Raw genomic sequence first — 16,296 nt, 5'->3', positions numbered from 1 at the left:
TTTAGATGGACTAAGCCTAGTGGTAATGTGGAGGAGAGATTTCACACAGAACACAGGAGACCGTGGCACAGGTGCATGTGAGACCCCCCGATTGTCCATGTGCTCCCTGCATTTCCAAGCCTCCCTTTTATTTAGGTAAAAACCACACGCCTTGACTCAGTTCTGGTCAACTTTGTTATTTCCAGGTTGAATCAGAGAAAAATAAGTGCAATTCCTTCATCCCGTTTCTTCTTTTTCTGCAGCTAAATTGTGATACCACTGTTGAGATTATCTTACATGTTGAAAGAAGGCTGAATTGTTGTCATGACGTGGGTGACAGCTACAAGGGAAAATCAGCTCACTCTCACTGGACTTCGTGTGTGAGGAAATAAACCTGTAATTATGCCGCTAAGATTTAGCACTTCCTTTTTTACCCAGCATAGCCTAAAACCAAGCTACTCATACGATCTAGTCAAAAGATAATGAAAGATGCAAGTCTGGGATAAAAAGACAGGAAAAATTAGAAGACAAATATAGAATTGGCAGCAGTTTGTAACTGAATAACTGTGGGATGAGGAAAAGATAGACATCTAAATAACTGTGGTTGTAAGGTTTGAGCAACTATCTAGGAACTGGTGCCATGGTAACTCAATAAAATATATTTTCCTTCTGTTCTTATAACTCACATCATGTTACATACCATATGAACCATTTAGCAAAGGGCTCGTTTTAAAAATCTTTTACAAGTTATTATAAAACTAATTATTGTTCTTTCTTGGAAACTGGGATATGTGAAAAAATAAGAAAAAAGTCATTTTTAATATCAACCCTATCTTATCAAGTTTCTGTATCTTTAAACAAGCTCAACCGTTCTACCCACCAGGTACCTACTGGCTCCTTAAGGATGGCCCAGATACTCTTTGTAGTGTTTGCAGCAAGAGTACTGGGCTTACTAGTTTCTGATCTGCTCCTTCTGATCCTCTTTCACCGGGTCAATTTGAAACGAGATCAGAAATGGGCTGGTCAGTGAGAGCTCCTTGGCCTAATCAATATTAATCAGTTCCAGATACTCCAGCTGGAGCTGGGGCCGAGTGCAGGCCCTGTGAGTGCCAGAGGAGAGTTTGTATGACCCAGATACAATCCCTGTTAACCGGTTGACTTATCTTCTTCATGTCTTATTTTTTTCATATGCTTGAGATCACATTACATATTTAATTTTGAACCTTATTTTTATTAAATCTCTCAACCAGAATACATTCCATTGCTATCGCATTTTTAATTAATAAATTTTATTTCTGTCTGTATACCATTCTAGCTTGTGGATACATAATTATTTACCTTGTGTTTCCTGTACTTTTAGACTTTTAGGGTCTTTTCTTCCTTTTTTTGTTATTATTAGTCATGATGTAATGAACACCTTTGTGTCTAAGACTGTTTTCTTAAGACTATTTTTTGGAGAAAAAAGAAAAGAAAAATTATGAAAGTAAGTAATAAATGAATTAGAAAAAAACTCTCCCACACTTAAGTTTTCCTCTACCTATTTTTTGTCTAATTATATTTTCTTTATTTTTTTGTCTATTTTTAATACCAGCATTTATTTAATACTTTTAATAGAATGGACAGATGAGAGTTTGCAGATTAGGGTTTTTAATTTTTAAATTATGTGATATAATAGTTATGGGAGCATCAGTAAAAAACATTTAAATGGGATGTGGCAAAGATAAAGCTAAAATTAATTGTCCTTTCATTTAGAATTTGTGTTCTGCAAACTAATTATGCATTCAAATTCATTTTAATGCATATTTATAACGAATATTACCGTGAATCTGCATTAAAATCATTGTTAATTTAATACAATAATTATTCAATGAAAGCCTGAAGATCCCAAAATGTTAATTTTCTTATTGATTTGCACATTTAATTTGTATTAAACATATATACTAATAGTCATGGTTTACATGGGGTTCATTGACTTTTATTATTAATCACTTCTTATCTGCTAAGTGCTACGTACATAATGAGAGACGGTCACTGTTTATTTTCAAGGTACTTTCCTGAGGCTGAATAATAAAGACAGCTTGAGCAAGGCTGGCGTTGTGTCAGGTCTCAATAAGGCTTCAACCCTTCCCCTCCTTCTTCCAGATGAGGAGAAGAGGGCCACTGGCATGTGCTGCTTGGGGACGTCTGAAGAGAGCACAGGTGAGCAAGTGTGCACCTCCTCGCTGCAGGCATCTTCCTCAGCTGTCATCTCTTCTTCGGGAAAGTCATTTATTTGGGGCTGTGCAGTCATTTAGAGGACACTTTTGTGTGGCTCATCTCAGGATGACTTTGCAAAAGCAAGGAACTCTAGAAATGATGCAGGCTAAGTTTGGCCTTGGCCAGAGCTATGTGGCAGATGGTAGCAATGGGAGGCAAGAGGCTTGGCTGTGTTCAATTTGGGCTGCAGGAAGATGCTCAGGCATCAGAAGAATTCTCTTTCTCTCTCATGGCCACCTCGGTCTGGTCTGACGCTTACTCCAAAGGGTTTTCCCCGAATAACCTTAATTCCCACCTGTCTTTCTTGCCAGTGATTCCCTAAGGTTTAGCTGTGTGCTTTGTGCCGCTTTCAGACTCTGCCTTTACTTGTGGTCTTGCCTGTTGTCTTGCTTCAGGGCATCTCAATGCTCAGTCAGGTAATAAAATCTCCTTTTTCTTAGTGTCCAAGGGCAAGAGTTTTAGAGTTCAGTGTTTCAGTGTTCAATTCGAGACTCTTCCTTCTAATCTAGTTCTATGATCTTGGGCAAGTATTTAAACTCCTTTATCCTAAGCCTCCACATCTGTAGGCAAGAATACTAATATCAACAATTGTTACTTTTATTTGTATTATCCTCTTTTAAAAACTTACCTTTGGGATTCAGATTACTAAAAAGAAAACAAAGACAAATGATTGGGATATTTCACTAATCCTATTACATGTTTAAGAAGATGGGAGGTAGGTAATGTCTGGTCCAAGTTCATATAGAGGAGAACACTTACTTAAGCATTGTATAGATGTGTTTCTACTATATTACAAATCTTTTCCACACTCCTCCCTCCCCCATCCCTTCCCACTATATAAACAGGCATTCTTTAAATAATTGCGGCCAAATGAGAAGTTACTCCTTCAGTTTCTGGAGTGAAGTTTAGCTTTGTTCCTGGGACAGGTGGGTCTATCGCTTACCTCAATTTTATATGCCAGTGGAACTGGAGGCAATAGCACTGAGTTCTACAAGATGGCCACAAAGATTTAGAGAATAGGATAATTAGGGCAACAAAAAGGATGAGTAAAGAAAAAAATGTGACCATTGAAGGCTATTATACCTTGAAGAGATCCAGGGCCACATAAATTGTGTATTACATAACCATTTATGGTGCTCTTGGGAATATTGCCAGATGCATAATTTGGACACAAAGGAAAGTTTCAAAGTTTTTCCTATCAGATTTATTCCAAATTCATTTGATTGTTGGGACTTTTGTGATTACTATCATAGCAGTAGTAACAGGAGTCTGAATCTTTATATCACTAAACTCTTCAATATCTGCTTTTAAAAGTTAAGTGACAAATACCACAGTGCCTGATAACATGAGTGTTAGCTTTTACACATCATCGAATACTCTCACACACGAAATATGGTTTCTGTAAATACTCGATGAATCTAGTCAAATTACTCTAGCACCCTTACTTACTGAATCTACACATCTAACCTATTTGACATTTCCCACAAACTGTATCTGCACGAGTCCCAGTCGTCGATGGTGGTCACTAACCTTGGGCTACATAGAAATCTGATAGAGCCAATCCGATACGATAATACTGTTAGTGCTTTCGGTAAATCCAGGGTGCTGTTTCTCCTTTCTATTTCCTTTCTGCTGATTTTTACATAAGGATGGAGGGGCAGGCATGGGCCCTTTCTGTGTTTCTCAGCCTAATTAGAATTGAGGACGTTTGTTAGAGGAGAGAGAACAAATCAAGATACACTGTGTGAGCAAATAATTTTTGAAGACAAATTTCCACATCTATGCTTGACTCAATTATATTTTAAGGTCATTTTCTCTCATGCCAGATTGAAATTTATAAACTCTGTTCATCCTTAGAATATAAGAATCTGAGCCTCTGGGAACCAGGGGAGGGATATATTTATATATATATGTAGTCTGTGGCTCTTAGGAGCCAGATGTTTAGATTAGCACATTTGAAGTAATAACCACAAGAACTACCAACAAAATAACCTTACTCTCTTTATTTCCATTTTTGTCTACTGACTAGCCTGTAAATGGTACAGCACCATTTGAGGTAGACCAATATAGGGGGTGGTTAGTAACCCTCTACATCATTGCTGGTGGATGACTCTGTTCCAAATGTCTGAGTGGCTGAGAGCAGTTATTAGATATTCAGATGGACCATTAACCTCCTCACTGCGTAGGTCGTGTACTTGGAGGCATGACTTCTAAGCGGTTTCCTCTTCTCAGTTTTCTCAGCCTTGCTGGGGCTCTAACATCAAAATGCAAGCCATAGGAAATTAAACAGAGATAGATTTACATGTTCTGGAATCAAGATTGTTGCTCTTGTTTTATATGTTTCATTCGAAGGGCTTTGATGAGGAATGTTTTGATGACAATCTTTCTAAACAGTTGGAGCATTCATATAAATAATTGTTCTACAGCTTTAAAGGAAATTCTGTCATACCAGCTCACAAGTTCTTTTCGCCCAGTTCTAATTACATAAATTGTTATATAAACAGATGTCTGTTACATTAAAGTCTACTTCGCTCAGGAATTCAAATTTTTCTGAGTTTATATGCCAGTGGGCTGAAAGAAACATCTTTTGATGTTTGCAAGGAACATTTTATGCTGTCAGGATGTGAGCTGAAAGGCAGTCATCAGTCAGGTTCCTTTGACTTCATGCTCCAAGGAACAGAGAGAAAAGACCCAGAAGACAGAACACATCACAAGCCTTGACTTGATCCCTAACGAAACTCTTTATCTTGGTTAAATTAATTCCTTTTCCCAATATACACATTTCTGTCAGCGTCTCCTCCATAACCATGATAAAAACAGTGGCATATAAAAAGATTTTTCTCTGCAGAGTTTTATTTGATTTTCATAACACAATCATGAAAGAAGGTAAATTAGAAACTGGTCTTCGACTGGGCAAAGACATATCTCAAAGTCACTGACCTCACACTAATTCATTCATTCATCTCTCCATTCCTTTATGCACCCAGTCAGTCATTCATTCATGCATGCATACATGAAACAAATATTATTGGTTACCTACTATATCCAAGGCACTGTGTGCTTCTATAGAAATGACTAAAAACAGACCTGAATATTGCCCTCAACAAATTATGGTCTACTTGAGGAGACAGACACTAATCAATTAATAATGAAAGCTGATAATTACAAGCGATGGTAAACCTATGATTTGAATAGGAATTAAAAAATATGTAGGAGAATTAGTAAAGATCCCTTCAGAAAATGAATTTTGGGCTAAGATTGAATAATGCATAGGATTTATCTAGGGCAGAGCAGGTAAAAGGAGCATGTGAGCTAGGAAAAAACATATTACGCTTTGTGATCCTGGAAAAGACCAACTTGCAGGAACTCGGAGAGGAAGGAGGCATGAGGCGAGATAAGAAAGAAAATAGGCAAGGCATCAGTATGAGAAAAGTCTTGCACGTCATGTTCGTTGTGTTTATTCTAAGAGCAGTGTGAGAATGTTATATGTTTTATTTGAAAAGACACATAATCAGATTTGTATTTATAAAAATAAGGGTGGCTATGGTGTAAACAATCAACAGAAGGGATCCAAAGTGGATGGGAGAGATGAGTTAGCACGCATTCTGCAATCAGTTGTCTGTGGAAGGGAAAAATAAGTTTGAACTAGGTCTTGGCAATGGGAGTAGAGAGAAGTTTCCAGATTGTACCGATATTTAGAAAGTAAAGTTTACAGGCGAGTATCCTTAGCATCTCTCACCTCGAGTACCTGGGTAGAATTCTCTTTGAGGATCCCCCACCCCACAACATGCTAGAGCTGGCAGTCTAGCTTTTTCTCTGGAGCAACTGCTTGGTAATGTTTTATTTGAAACCCCAAGTGTTGGCTGCAGGGGTTGCCCTGCTCCACATATTAGTAGATAATTAGAAACTCTGAGTGCACCTGTGACTCACAAGCATGAGATTTCTTGCCTTCTCGAACCTTTGAACGTCTCTGTATCTGAGAGCCATACCCTTTCCTCTAATCTCAGAAGCAGAAATATTGTTTCACTTGCTCAAGATTGTCCTGGGGTTCTGCGCCCTGGATCTCTCCCTCTTCCTCTGCTCCAGGACCGACCCCACACTCTACGCATTATTCTGTCTTCTACAGGCATTTTCATCTCAGTCTACTTCCTTCCCAGTGGTTTATAATTTACTCATTTCTCTTTCTGAAATGTCCCCTGGCTGCTGCCCTACCCCACCTTCCCTGCCAGCCAAAGCCAAGAGTCAACACTCTTTCTTTCCTCTCTCTTGCTTCACAACTCACTACCACTCAGTTTACCGCCACCTCACTAAGGAGCTAATGCACCCCAAATGTGAATTATCAGAACATGTCTTAGGATGGTCTCTCAGCATTTGATGCTTTACCTACTTTTTCCTTTTCAAACTCTTTGGATTTCCATGACACCACTTTCTCATGATTACTTCTCTCTGATTATTTCTTCTTCAGCTTCTCAAGTTTTTCTATTGCAGGTCCATTACTGGCCCAAGTTTACATCCCAGGCAACCTTCCTTTTTTGTGCTATACTATGAGCTGGAGACCCCACTGCTCTATTGGTTTTGACTATCACCTACATGTTAGTACTCTCAAAAGAGTATTTCTAGCCTATACCTCACTCCTCAATGCCAGCATTATTTTTTAACGTTGTAAAACACACACTTATATCTGATCACACACACAAAAAACAACACACACACACACACACACACACACACACACACACACACACACACCTGACCAATCAAAACCAAGAAAAATGAAAACCCCAAACTTTTATGCCATATATTAAAGTAATTAATTATATGAAGTCAACTGTCTTAGCTCTTTTCACTGGACATGTTCATGCAGAGTATAGACAATCATGTCTTGGGGATATTATAGAAAGAATCGGAATGTTGAACTGGTAGATACAGTTAAATTAAACTTTCTTTAAGGTTTCATGCAGCCTGAGAGTTGATGTTTCAAATAACATTTATGCGGACATGGTAAATGCAATACATTTTGCATTCACATATTTAGTTTTATTAATCCTCTTAAACAACCCTGTGTTTAAGTATTAGGTTCATCTCTTTTGTCTAAATGAAAATGATCAGACAATTTGTCTATAATTACATAGCTGAGTGGAGATGGGCTTTGGACACTTTATCTTCTGACTCCAACCCTCATAGCTTTCACATGATAACAGATAATTCTTTTATGTGCATACATATTATTTCTTCAAACAGGATAGTTATCTTTTTGAGGATGATGAACATAGATGTTTTTTTATTTTAATCTTTCCAAATACCTAATCATCCTCTTAGGTGCAAGGGTTGATCTAGGTTTTTTGGAGATTGAAGCTTGCAAAAAATTTGGCATTCTCTTTTATAAAAGTGTACAAAATTCTGAAGATATCTTCTAAGGCTTTGGTGGGTGCCAGTATATTTAGGGAACCCTGAAATTTAAGGTCACTTGTCTCATTAAATGTATTGCAGTACTAAATATTTGTTAACTAAAACAATAGTTATGTGTATCTTAAATTATTACAAAAAAAAAAAAAAACCCAGCAGAAAAGTCCATTGACTCTCTATAATTACTCTAATCACTTTCAGCCATTTCTGATCAGTGACGTAATACTTTCAGTCGTTTCCAGAGGAACCAACCCATTCATCTAAAAGCTGAAGCCCATCAGTAGTATTTGAAACTTGCATTCAACAAGTTAAATTTTTTTAAGGCATAGTGTTCTCATTAGAAAGATACATATGATTGTGTAACTTCTTAACATTTCTTCTCCATCTCAGACAGACTTTTAGAAACCCAACTAGAACTATTGTTGCCATTAAGATAGTTTCTATGAGGCAAGCCTTTAATGAGCAGTCATCACTGGATATGTGAGATACCTTGAAAACAAACTAAGAATTATGGGTTTGATCACGGTATTAGCTGAAATTGCACAAAAGATAAAGTAGGTGTGAAGCAAAGAAAATATTAAGAAGCTAATGTTTTCAGGGCCATTGTGTGTAAATATGTGCTTAGGCACCATTGTTTCCCATTACCACTCATTCTTAATTAATAAAAGAATTGCTTACTTTTCTCTAGAGTTCTGATCAAAAGTCACCCAGAAACTGAGCAACACATGTTAGGCCTGGATGATTCACTTCCTTAACAGCGTGAGGATCTTTTAGTCCTTACTTTTAGATAAGAGCATGAATAAAATAATACCATCGGTTATATTTCAGTCTTCAGAGAAACAATGGATGGATGATTCCCTTGCCTTTGTAAATCCTAACCTCAAAAACAAGAGGCTAAATAAAACCGTACTTGTTTCCTACTTTGTTTCAAGAGGGAAGAAAACTAAGTTGTTATTTTTGTTCAAGTTATAGCTGACTAAAGGTTGGATGGGCTACGTGTATTTGTTGATCATTGACTGATGCTTGGGGAGTTCGAACATGGACTAGACACTTTGCTTATATGCTATAGGAAGGGTTCAAACACCAGAGAGTAGGTTTACCTAGATTACCTTAAAAGCTACTTTCAACTTCAGGAGACAGGTTTAAATAATGACTATTCCAAGATAAGAGGCAGTGCTTTGATTTAAAAATAAATGAAAGAAAAAAATTTCGATGAACTCTTGTTTTTCTGTTGCTCTTCTAACTGACATGTGCCATTATGCCAGTACTTTACCAATTTATAAGAAATAAATTGATGAGGATTATGTCAGCAAAGGGAATGATAGATCTTAGAGCATATCCAAGACAATATACTCAATTTATTGCTCATGGAGCTGTCCAGACATTGCCAAGTAACCCATTCAAACATTGCTTTTTACAGTTGCCCTCAAAGCCGTTACTTAAGTCGAAAGAATAAAGAAGAAAAAATAGCTATAATTTAAGGCATGAATAATTGATGCAGTGAAATGAAGAGTATGAATAGTGACGAATGGAGACCAGAAAGCTGACCTTGGATATTAATGCCGATCTAAAACAAAAAGATTCATAAAACAGGTTCTTCTACTGTCTGTCATTTGGCTTCAGTAAATTTCTGCTTTCAATTGCTAAATATTGCTGTAGATATTTTTTGTTTTTTGTTTTTGTTTTGTTTTGTTTTGTTTTGCACAAAGCCTTTTCTCCAAGTGCATGTGAGTTTTTCTTGCATTATGCTTACTAAAAGACCAGAGTTCCTCATTTTGTGCAAGTAAAGGTTATATGGAGTACTTTTTTTTTTCATTTTACACTGGCAACAATTACTTTATTTAAATAAGTAGAAAAAATAAATAGAGGCTTTCTTTATTGGTACCGCAGACCATGATCAAACATACTACCTTTCAGTAGCCTTTGTTATAACCTTCGGACTGTAATGAAGAGTAGATTAAGCAAAAATAGGGAGCTCCATTTCAAAAATTGTTTCCTAATATAAATATAAAATATATCTTAAGCATTAACAAAGGTCATTATATTCTCCATGTAGAAGAAATTTTTAACCTCATTGCAACATAAAATCTTTTTTCCAACATGATTTTTTAAAGCCTCAAAGTTAAATCTGGGAAAAATTGCTGAATGACATTCTGTTAACTAATGGTATTATTTATTATTGTTACTTCAGCTAATAGTGCTAATTAAAATCACAGTGACTCTGAAATTATCATTTGCAAATTCTGTACTGCTCTATTTTCCAAGAGAAAAAGTAAATGTGCAAAAATAAAACACAGGAACTCTTTCAGTTGGGTATTCTTAGTTCCCCAGGAAGAAAAATGAGAAATATCTTCATCAGTTTCTTTTAGTGCCTCTGCTCACAGAAAGTGTAAATTTCTCTATTGAGTCACCCATGAGATTTGCTACTGGACATCTGTTTGATCACCTTGGTGAACATCCATGGTTGAGTCCTTACTTATTTATTCATTCAAATATGTTGCTTATGTTCTGATTTTATAATCCATGAAGAAACTAAAATGTTAGACTGATTTCATTTGAGGGACGATATATGTTTCTGTCAGAAAAAAAAGGATCTTAATTTTTGGAACAATGACATTGTATACAAATTATCATTGTTGTATAATAAATTATCAAATTAGTCCCTAATGAGATTGTAATCAGATCTTGGCTAGGGCTGCTGTCATCTGAAGGCTTGACTGGGGCAGGAGGATCCATTCATAATGTGATTCATTAGAGTGAACTGTAGCAATCAGGTTGCTGAATGAATATCCCTGAAGAATGGAACCTAGCATTTGGTAAGCCCATCAATGACAGCCACCTGGTATACTCTTCCTGAAATGACATCCTATTTAACCCTTGAATTAGTGTAATATTTAGAAATAACTAAGTTTAGAAAGAAAGAAATAAGACCTCTGCTGGAAGTATGACTAAATAACTTTTCTGAAGATTTTTGCAGCTTAAAAAAACAAACAAGTGAATAAATAGCTCTTGCTGGATAAAATAGGCCTTTTAATTCACTTCTGGTCTCAAAGCAAAAAGTTTAGAAAATCTTTGAGCTCATTCCTCACCAGTACCCAAAGGCTATAAAAGGTCAGTGATAAAAAAGCAGTCACAGATAAGCCAAGATTGCTTTGTGGGCAAACGATAACCCTCATATACCATCTATTGAGAGACTAAACTTTTGCCAGTTACAGGGCAAAAAAGCTAAAATTGAGAACTTATTATTTGTCCACACGACTTTAAGGGGTTAGATTGGTCCTAGAACACAAACTCTTTTGACTTCATAGAGGTAAATGCAAATTTTCTCTGGCCCATGCCCAGTATTAGGAATCATAAAGGACATATAACTATAAATATAGACATTTAAAACACAGTAAGTGAATATTATAAGCAACTGGAGGCTGAAAATTTTGAAAATTTATGAAAGGAATAAAAAATAATAGAATTTATCAAAGCTGACTCAAGAGGAATACCTAAGTTGCCCTATAATCATTAAATAACTTGAGTCAATAGATACATCTTTTTCAACAAAGAAAACGCTAGGCCCCAACAGCTTTGCAAGTGAGTATCATCTTAAAGCTTAACATTATGATTGCATGTTCTATCTAGGAGGTCAGTGTAACTTTGACATTAAACAGGGCTCTTGTGCTTCTGTCGCAACACAAAACAGGCTTCACCACTCAGCTTGATGATTCAGAAAAGATGAGAGACAAACCAGACTTCACCTCTAGCTCGGAGTCAAGTATCCCAGGGCCCAGCTCAGTACACCCTACCCGCTGAGACATGAATGAGTGTAATTATTGTTTTAAGCCACTGAGTTTTGAGGTGGTTAGTTATGCAGCATTATTTTGTCAATAGCTAACCCATTCACTGTAGAAAAAGCTTTTAAATAAAATTCAACAACTATTCATGCAAGACTATTTATAAACTAGGAATAAAGAAAAATTTTCTTTTCTGGGTAAAGTGTATCTCCAGTAAAACTTTATGAAAGTATTATGAAAATCTGTACATTTATAATCTTTATGCTCTACAGATTTTATTTCTAAGAAATGTCCTAGAGAAACAGTTGCACGTGAATGCCAAAAGACATGTGCAGTCATGTCTAAAGCATTATTATTAATAGTGCAGAAAACTAGAAACAACCCGAAGTGTCTTTCGAATGAAAATAAATTGTTGGATATTTACATAATGAAATATTAAATAACAGTTGGATATTAAACATGAATGAACTACAATAATATGCAACAACACAGATGAATCTCACTGAGAATAATAAATGTTCAACTACATATATCACGAATTCCTTAGTATAAAACTCAAAACTCCTAAGCTCCTAAGTCAAATAACATTTTACAGTAATTCTGAGTATAATTTATATATCTGTTATATATCTATTTGTATTTATCAATATGATATAAATTATGATAATAAGGAATAAAATATAACAAAAGTTAATGCCAGAATTATATTATTATAATAATTTCTCTTGGTAAATCTAAAGATGTATTAAGGACACCGTATTTTAGCTTTGGTGACTTACATGAAGAACTATCCACGTGCAGCAATGAAAATGACTTGAAATATTACTGATTATGCACAGTATTATATTTTGTGGTTATTTTTACAGCTATAGAAATGCAAATGTTCCCTGAATAAAACAGATGACAGAAAATCCGAAGTTTGGAATATTATGCCTCATTTATTTTCGAATGGCCATTATGCAATCAGGAAAAACATGATAGTATCTTTTCTCAGCATTACTATTCAAAATTTTATAAAGACTGAATATAAACAGGACACACATATATGTATGCATTAGGTAGGGAAAACTAAAACTATCATTTGTACACAGTATAGTCGTGTACCTAGAAAATCTAAGAGAATCTATTTAAAAAACCTTAAATTTTAAAAGGTTGCTTTTTAAAAATCCTCTACAGGGGATACATTCTAAGACCCCCAGTGGATGCCTGAAATCATAGATGGTGCCAAACCTGATATAGACTATGTTTTTTTATTTTTCCTGTACATACATACCTATGATAAAGCTTAATTTATAAATTTGGCTCAGTAAGGGATTAAAAAACACTATTAAATAAGTGCAACAATGATAACAATATACTGTAATTAAGTTTATGTGAATGTGGTCTCTCTCCCATAAATTTTATTTTTTTCACACCAGATCTGTTCCTGAATCTGTGTAACCATCGCTCATTGGCAGTAGACGGCTTGGTGTCACCCATTTTGGGGGATCCCTTGCTGAAGTCTTCCTGTAGGCTCAGTGCTTTCTGGCACAACATGTTGCCATCAATTGAAACACATTTTCTGTTCACGTTGTGCACCCTCAAATTTAATGTCTTTTCCATCTTAACTAAGCACTTATCACACTCTATGGCCGTAACTTTTGCACCTTGAGATGTGACAACAAAACTAACATGGATTTCTTTTTCCTTCATAATTCCACTAATAGAAGATTTGTTTTTACAGTCGATCTAAGCAGCCTCGGCATACATTTATTTTTCCTTGTTAAGTTGAGAACTTTTATCTTTTCGTTAAGGAAGCACTTTATAGCTTCTCTTTGGCATATCCAAATTGCCAGCATCACTACTCTTGTGCTTTGGGGCCGTTATTCAATAAAATAATGAATACTCGAATGCAAGCTTTGAGATACTACAACAGTTGTTCTGATAGCAGATGCCTGTTAGTCTCTTAAGATGGCAGCTTATACAGCATGGATATTCTGGGCAAAGGGATGATTCATGTCCCAGGTGGGATGGAGAGAGATTTCATCATGTTACTCAGAATGCTGTGCACTTTAAAACTTATGAATTGTTCATTTCTGGAATTTTCCATTTAATATTTTTGGACCATAGGTAATTGACGCTGTAGGAAGTGAAACCATAAAGAATGGGGGACTACTGTACATGATACCTCTTGTAAATAAGGCAATAACCAAATTAGAACATATTATGGAAGAATCTCCCAATCACAACAGCAACAGAAACCAAACACAGTGAGAATTAAACCATATAAGAGGTCTGAAAGACCATTATTAAAAACAATTTAACACTTTCTGGAGGCTATATAAACCAAGCTCAATAAAAGCAGGGGTATCAGATGCTCCTGGAAGAGAATACTTAACATTTAAAGGTGTTCTTCCCAAATAAATCTGTAAATTTAATGCAATCCCATATAAAATCCTAAAATAAAAGCCTATGGTGCTTGAGAGATTTAGTTCAGTGAAATTCAATTAAAGATAAAAATATAATAGCCAAGAATATGTTGAAAAAAAATCAGAAAGTGACATTTGTTTGATTGTGTTAAAAATACCTAGTGTAAAGCTATAGATAGCTAAACTTATATAAGTAATTGTTCAGGAATAAACAGCTTGATTGCACAGAAAAGGAGAACACAAAATCAGATCCAGCTACCTCAGAAAATTCAGTATGTGACAAAGGCAATGTCATATGTTACCTTGGCTAGAATGGTCTATTTGTTAAAAAGTCATGGGACAATTAGCTGACAATTTGGAAAACCAATTAAATTTTGCCCCATTTCACACTGTAATGAAATTGTTTTGAAAGGTATCAAGCAATTATACATAATAATAGAAATATAAAATTATGTTGAGACAATAAAAAGAATATTCATTTATAATTTAAGGTCCTAAAGGATTTTCTGAGAAAGGCTCCAAATTCACAAATTATAAAGGAGAAAGCTGTCATATTTACCTACATAAAAACTATAAACTTTAAAATGACAAAAGTCACAATAATGAAAAGACAAGTAATAAATGCCTCTTTTAGAGAAATAACTTCCATTTTCCCAAAGATGCAAATACAAGGATTTGATAGCAAAGAAATACTGGACTCAACCTACACATCTGTCAGTCAGGGACTGGTCGAACCAGCACCTCTGCACTGTGGAGAAATCACATGGTTCTATATATACCCACGTAAGATCTCCAGTGCATACTAGAAAGTGAAAAAAGTTAATTGCTGATATTATGTATAGAATTATGTCATTTAGGCAGAAAATTGTTTAAAAACAAAATTATGTGTACATATGTATACATGTACACATGAATGTATCTTACATATTGCATACAAAGTGATCTGGGAGAATTCACAACCTTGATTACCCATGGAGAGGGGATTGAGATTCAGGTATGTAGACAGGAAGTAAAATTGTGTATTTGTTCTTATAGTGTAATACTTCTGTGCTTGAATTATTTGCATAAAATGTTCTCTTATGTAATTAAAAATAAACCAAAACAGATGTAAAGAAAGAGTAACTGAAAATGTAAATAAAAGAATATGACAATTTAATATTGGGGTAGAAATTCTGGTATTGAATCAACTACAGCTTAACTCAATTTATTATACTACTTACATTTACCTATTTGATTTGTGTTTGAAGCAAAAGTAGGAGTCTTCTTTACTGGTGTTAAAAAAAAAAGGTGTTAAACAAGTAGTTGATGGTGGTAAATTGATGGGGCTAGAAATCTCTTGCGCTGGGTTTTAGGGGGATGGGCTGGTGTTACATACATGCTTGTGGGGGAGCAAGTGCAAGATGGCCTCTCCATGCACAGATTGAGTTCTGCCGTAGTGACTATCAAACCCACCTCAATAAAAATTCCAGCAGACATCTGTGGGGTCAGAGCTGAGCTTAATACCAAGCTATATTTTAAGTTATGAGTAACATGTATTGCTTTTAGTTAGTTGTTAAAGGTAGGTGTGTGATAAAATAGTCTCTATAAAAATGCTTTTGCATGAGTAGGCTAGAAATACTTAATCTTTTGAAAATCAATGAAAATTAGGATCTTGGAAAAATAGACTTAAGTATAATTTTTTTTTTAGGCAAGCCAACCCTTGGTTGACCTCACGGATTGCAAGGACCTTGTCAGCTTACAATCCCTTATTTTTTATTTTTTATTTATTTTTTATGCCTACAGCACCTGGTCTTCTTAGGTGGTCTCCAATCCAAGTACTAACCAGGTCTGACCCTGCTTAGCTTCCAAGATCAGATGGGATCAGGCTTGTACAGGGTGGCATGACCATAGACTAAGTATAAAATTTTGTATACAATGTCTCTTCAGTAACTTTCCCAGTTGAGAGAATGACATATTTGTTGCACAGGGACCAACCTCCGACTCCTCTCGACCCATCCACATACCCACAAAATTTTGGGTAGTTTCAAGTACAACACACAGCTTAGCATTGTCTCTTTTCTCCAATTGGATATTCCTGGAAATATTCAAAATCTAAGACAAGAACTTTTGCAGTGTGGCTATACTTTATTAAAAATAAATAAATATGTATCAAATAATAAAACAACATAAGTTAGTTCGTTGGCACTTTAATAATAGTTAATATGTATTCAGTACATACTAGTGCCAAGCTTTCTTCCATGAAGAAAGGAGAAGTTAAGGAACTTTCCAAGGATTCCATGGCTGGAAACTGGCAGAGCTGAGATTTGAACCCAGATAGTCTGGTTCCCAAGACTATGCGTTTGAGTATTGTGACCTATGGACTGTCAAGTTCCCTTTTCTTCATGCACCTACATCCTGGTTTTAAGGTAATGGAGGGTCTTTATAGGTAGATTTGCTATGACTGAGTTCCCCGTTGATCTAGAAGA

The 16,296-nt window shown here is 35.6% G+C and overlaps 1 pseudogene; it reads right to left on the bottom strand.

Moving 5' to 3' along the window:
• Positions 1-15,604: 15,604 nt before the first annotated feature.
• Positions 15,605-15,723, bottom strand: LOC118606815 (annotated as a pseudogene).
• Between the last annotated feature and the right edge of the window lie 573 nt (positions 15,724-16,296).

Source organism: Rousettus aegyptiacus, unplaced genomic scaffold, assembly GCF_014176215.1.
Source record: "Rousettus aegyptiacus isolate mRouAeg1 unplaced genomic scaffold, mRouAeg1.p scaffold_m13_p_1, whole genome shotgun sequence".
Taxonomy (NCBI): domain Eukaryota; kingdom Metazoa; phylum Chordata; class Mammalia; order Chiroptera; family Pteropodidae; genus Rousettus; species Rousettus aegyptiacus.
The sequence above is the reverse complement of the archived record's forward strand: the minus strand, read 5'-3'. Positions and strand labels throughout refer to the sequence as shown.